The 5,916-nt window shown below is 47.2% G+C and overlaps 1 pseudogene; it reads right to left on the bottom strand.

Moving 5' to 3' along the window:
- Positions 1-1,975: 1,975 nt before the first annotated feature.
- Positions 1,976-5,051, bottom strand: LOC140371887 (zinc finger MYND domain-containing protein 10-like; annotated as a pseudogene).
- Between the last annotated feature and the right edge of the window lie 865 nt (positions 5,052-5,916).

Below are 5,916 nucleotides of genomic sequence, written 5' to 3'. Positions count from 1 at the left end.
ACAAAACAACACCAAAAAATAAGCCACAGAGGCAGAGAACGAGCTAGCCGAGTTAGCCACGAGCTAGCGCAGGAACAAACAACACAACATAGCAGGGATTGTATCTTGTGACTCACGCCATGAGGACCGGGGCACTTTCTTTTCGTCTGTGGCATTTGATAGATGTAGTAGTGGTAGAATCATAAGCTCTGGAGAAAGTCTGGAGAAATTAATGAAATGTCTCCGAGGAACACGTAGCTGCTGCTGAATAAGTAGCCATGTGCTTCCAAAGCTGATTGGTCAAAAAATAAGAACATTGCATAAGGTGACGCCCCGAGGAGCGCTGGACAAAGACCCAAAAACTACCCATTTTTAACAGCTTAGTGTTATCTGAAGCACGGAGGAGCTCATTCATAACTTCAACTTTCACATAATGCAAAAAAACGAAAATCACAAATTTGGGAAAAAAAACTAAAACCCTGTTTTTCTCTGTTTGGTCTGGGCCGACTTGTGGCGGTTTTTCCCGTGGTCGATCACATTTATTATTGTGGTATTCAATGAATTATTATCAAAGTTACTAAATTACTGCTGTAGCCAAAGCTGCCCTGGGGCAGACTGACTCAAGCAACGCTGCTAATCAGCGCCATTGACTCCTCTGACCTCCACCACCCACCACCACGCACAAACCACATTCATACCAGGTGGGTGAAGTGTCAGTTTGCAGTAGAGCCACACCCACACAACTGCCGCAGCTGGTGTTAACCAGGTCTGGCCTTGCTTAACTTATGGAGCCGAGTAAAGCAGCTGGTCGTAAGTTAAGTCGGTCCTAACCCTTGTCAAGTTTAGCTATGACTGACGTAGTAACCGAGTGCATATGTCGTGGCTACGATAGGTATATGATGTTTAGGTGGAGATCTTCCACATTAATTCCAATTTATGGGTTAAATTAATAGTTATTTACTGTATCAGTTTCCAACAACGCCACCCTGGATTGGTGCCAGGGACACATACACAGGTAAAGGCAAGCGCAGATTGTTTGATTGAGTGGACCAGGAGACTCAGATGTTAGGAAAAGCTTAAAATAAAAAAATAAAAAGAGTAAAGCAGCAAGGTTTGAGCAGGGTTTGGTGAGCACGCGGGGCAAGCGCGGGTCAAGCGCGGGTCAAGCGCCGGGCAAGCCAACCTGGTTAACGCGCTGGTATGATCGCTGGCTTTAAGCTTAAACTTTGGGTTGTTTTTCGGGCGATCAGAACTAATGCCACGGTCCTTGTGCCGCTTGCACTTCTCCCAGATGCTGGGTGACGTCAGAGGCGAGAAGGGCCAGCAAAGGTGAGGAAGCCTCCTTTTAAAGGCCCAGGTCACAGACCTTTCAGCGATTATGAGGGCCTACTGCCACACATAAGCTCAATTTAAGACCAGTCGTAGCTGCGCTTGTCTTAATATACAGGTTATTTTATGTTAAATATGCATATCAATAAACAATATACATTATACCATCTGATGTTTGAGTTGAGCCAAGTTTAAGCAAATGTAACCATGCAAAGTCTAATAATAATTAATTCATAAATCGCTGTAAAAAAAGATGGCCTCACCGCAGTATAAATACCGCAATAGCAGCAAATCTCCCGTAATCAGATTTCCTGCCAGTAAGTTCCCGCAAAATTGCGATTAATTGTCTAACAGTGTAGCTGAGTTTTTTTTTCTATGGCCTCCTTTCTCTTCTCCTCCTTGTATGTAGCCTCTTCTGTGTCAAGTTGCTTTCTTTTCTCCTTCTTAATCTGCTGCAGAATTGCCTTTGCCTCTAAAGTCTTCTGCCTTTGCCCTGCTTTAGTGATGAACTGCAGATGCATTTCTTCTCTTCTTTTTGCCTTTTCTATCCTGCGTTCTTGTTCTGTCTGTCCTGCGTTTTACAATTAAAAAAAATAAATAACCCCTAACCCTTTACCTCAATGAATGCCCAACCAATATTCATTGTGTCCTAAAGCTCTCATTTGGCTCATCCTTTTAGCAATTCCTTTTGAGTTTTCTCTGCGCTCAACTGGCATATTTTCTTGTGCTTGGGCCAGTGCTTCACTTGACACTCCTTTTTGCAGTACCACTCTCCCTGACACATGGAGCATCTTTTTGCTGCCTCTTTTCCACACAAACCACATTTGGGTTTGTCAGGCAGTAAACTCTCCAGCACCTCCAGGTTGTAGGTTTGAGCCAGGCTCTGCACCCATTTCCTAAAATAAGATAAGATATTCCTTTATTGTCCCACATGGGGAAATTTCATTGGTGCAACGCAGGTAGATACAGAGGTAGATACAGAAGAACAGATCACTTATAGGAAGTCTGAAAACTACTTTCAGTAGAAGATCTCCTATAAATAAATAGGAGGAGGGAGTCTCTTCCTCTCCCTCTCTGTGATGCTGCTGCTCCAGCAGACCACACCGTACAGGAGGGCTGATGCCACCACAGAGTCGTAGAAGGTCTTCAGGAGTGGCCCTGTCACTCCAAAAGACCTGAGTCTCCTCAGGAGGTAGAGCCGACTCTGGCTCTTCCTGTACAGTGCGTCTGTGTTATGAGTCCAGTCCAGTTTGTGGTCCAGATGAACACCCAGGTACTTGTATGAGTCCACTCTCTCAATGTCCCGTCCCTGGATGTTCACTGGTGAGGGGGCAGTGGGGTGGCGTCTGCGGAAATCCACCACCATCTCCTTGGTCTTCCCCGCGTTGATGAGGAGGTGGTTCCGCTGACACCAGTCCACAAAGTCATGCGCCAGTCCTCTGTACTCCGCGTCATCGTCGTCCGTGATGAGTCCGATGATGGCAGAGTCATCAGAGAACTTCTGCAGGACACAGCTGTCCGCGTCATGTCTGAAGTCTGCAGTGTAAAGGGTGAAGAGAAAGGGCGCGAGGACAGTGCCCTGGGGCGCCCCCACACTGCAGGTCCGAGTGTCAGACACACAGTTCCGGGCTCTCATAAACTGGGGTCGGTCTGTGAGGTAGTCCGGATCCATTCTGCCAGGTCACACTCTACACCAGCCGTCTCCAGCTTGTCCCTCAGGAGTAGCGGCTGGATGGTGTTGAAGGCGCTGGAAAGATCGAAGAACAGAATCCTCACAGAGCTGCCAGGCTTTTCCAGGTGAGAGAGAGAGCGGTGCAGCAGGGAGATGACGGCGTCCTCCACTCCGATGCCAGGCCGATATGCAAACTGCAGCGGGTCCATGGCTGAGCTCACGGTGGAGCGGAGGTGGTCCAGGACTAGCCGCTCCAGTGTCTTCATCAGGTGGGACGTGAGAGCCACTGGCCTGAAGCTGTTGAGGTCTTTGGGGGGCGGTATCTTAGGCACAGGTACCAGACAGGAGATCTTCCAGACCTGTGGTACCACCCTCAGCTTCAGGCTCATGTTGAAGACATGCTCTATAACTCCACACAGTTCATCTGCGCAGGACTTAAGGAGCCTGGGGCTGATGCCGTCAGGTCCTGCTGCCTTCCTCACTTTAATCCTCTTCAGCTCACTCCTCACCTGTGCTGCTGTGACAGTCAGTGGTTGGCAGGGGGACTGTGTGCTGGGGGGATGGGTGAGTCCAGGCGAAGTGGAGAGCTGATGGTCCGGGGCAGATAAGCGAAGAGGAACAGATGCAGGGCATTGTCCAGCTGTGGAAGAGGGAGCATGCAGCTGTGCAGGGGGAGGGGTGGGTGACCGATCAAACCTCAAGAAGTGAGCATTTAAATCATTCACCCACTGTAGATCCCCCTCTGTCTGGGCAGGGGGGATTTTGAAGCCCGAGATGGTTTTCAGGCTCCTCCTCACTCCCTGAATGTTCTTTTGCTGCTGCAGCTGCTCCTCCATCCTCCTCTTGTAGCCGGCCTCAGCCTGCCTGATCTTCCTCCTCAGCTCCTTCTGCACAGTCCTCAGCTCCTCCTTGTTCCCTGACCTGAAGGCTCTCTTCTTCTCCTTCAGCAAAGCCTTCAGTTCACGGTTAATCCATGGCTTGTTGTTTGGAAAACACCGCACCGTCCGGGAGGGAACAATGTTCTCAAAACAGAAGTTGATGTAATCCGTGATGCGCTCTGTGATGGTGTTGATGTCCTCCCCATGTGGGTCATAAAGCTCAGTCCAGACAGTGGTGCTGAAGCAGTCCCTCAGAGCCTCCTCGCTCTCAGCAGACCACATCCTCAACTCACGGGACACGACAGGCTGCCTGCGCACGATGGGTTCATACACAGGCCTCAGATGTACAAGGTTGTGGTCCGAGCTGCTCAGGGGAGGGAGGGGGGAAGAGGAATAAGCCTCCTTGGTGTTGGCAAAAAACAAATCCAATGTTCTATTGTTCCTGGTGGGGCAGGTAACATACTGGGTGTATGTTGGTAGAACAGAAGAGGGAGAAGCGTGGTTAAAGTCACCAGAGACGAGGAAGAGAGCCTGTGGGTGCTGTGTTTGCAGCCTACAAGTGCAGGAGAGCAGTGCTTCACAAGCATTTTCAGCATTGGCAGACGGGGCCACATAGACTCGCTCGGAGCTAGCTCACATCACAATAACACAACGAAAAACGCTCAAATCCAGCCGAAAAAAGTCAAAAACAGTTGAATTAAAAACGATTCCAGCGCGTGTCCCTATCGTACAGTAAAATAGAAAAAATATACTAACTATATTTACAAAATATAGGAGATAAAGCACAATAAGCGTGAGAAAAAAGAGAGAGCGTTTACACCGGGCTGCTAGCTGTACCAGCGCCTTATGACGTATGTATTCCTCAGATCAGTGTCAGTAGGACTGAAGGTCTCTTTTACTTAATACTTGACAATTGCTTTGTATTTACAATTTTTTTCAATGACAATGTGGTTCCACATTACTGGTATCTGCTCCAGTATAAGTCCCCTTTTTGGAGGGGCAGGGTCAGTGACCAGAAACCGCTGCAGATGTACAAAGACTGGCAGTTGGTCCATCAGAACTTCAGTCAGGAAACTCCTCAGCTTCAGGAGCTGGTTCTTGTTGTAGTTGTAGAACTCATATTTCTGTTGGCAGTTTTCATTAAGCAGAAGATTGTACAAGGCAATCCAGGCCTGTCCATCAAGTTTAGTCATTTTTTTATTGATCCTCAATGGGAATCTTCTGCCATTCATGTACTTTTCTTTTTCTTAAGATTTTGTTGCCCGTAGTCTTTAGTAGCGAGTGTGAAATGGGGGATAAGAGAGAAGGGAGGACATGCAGTAAATTGTCAGGATTAGTTTATAACACTAATACTTTCTGTGTGACCGATGATATAATACAGAACTGAGAGTCTTCAGAGAAATCTCAAATTCCAGAGCAGCATTTTGGTTTTGCTGCTCCTCTATGTAAACTCCAATTGTATCAACATTGGTGCATTGTGTCCTTCTCCCTGGTCACTTTACCTACCAGCAGAGTGAGTTTTCGATGGCAGCAATCCACTAGGTCCAAAACAGATTCATCTGCTGCCTCACACGAGTCCTTATGCAAGCTAAATAAGTAGGCTTATCATGGTGGCCTCGTGATGGATCACTATGTCAAGTTGAAACGTGTTTTGGGGGCTTAAAGTTTGCATAAAATAGTGAAGTCTGGAACTTTGTGTTTCCAGACTTCAAACTGAATCATCTTGTGGACAAGGACAGATATCTTTCTGTGGGACACCAGAAGCTCTTTCACATATTTCAGTAGCACTTAAAATGGCCTGCATGTTCAGTTTCTCTATGTACATGTGCTGTTTGAACCACCCTGCAGATCCCAGGGTAAAAGAGTAAAAGTAACTCTGACCAAAACCTTCTGCTTTGACAGACGTGCCCATTATGTTTTGAGGATGAATAAAACATGCTAGGATTCAAAGAAATAAGTCATTTAAAAGGGAATATGATTACGCTGTCTGTCTCTTTTCTGAAGACATGGTGGTTCACTTTGGCTTATCTTTTGGACTTTTAGGTGCTACCAACATTT

Source organism: Eucyclogobius newberryi, unplaced genomic scaffold, assembly GCF_026437365.1.
Source record: "Eucyclogobius newberryi isolate DKJ021-1_F unplaced genomic scaffold, fEucNew1.0.hap1 SCAF_10, whole genome shotgun sequence".
NCBI classification, from domain to species: domain Eukaryota; kingdom Metazoa; phylum Chordata; class Actinopteri; order Gobiiformes; family Gobiidae; genus Eucyclogobius; species Eucyclogobius newberryi.
The sequence above is the reverse complement of the archived record's forward strand: the minus strand, read 5'-3'. Positions and strand labels throughout refer to the sequence as shown.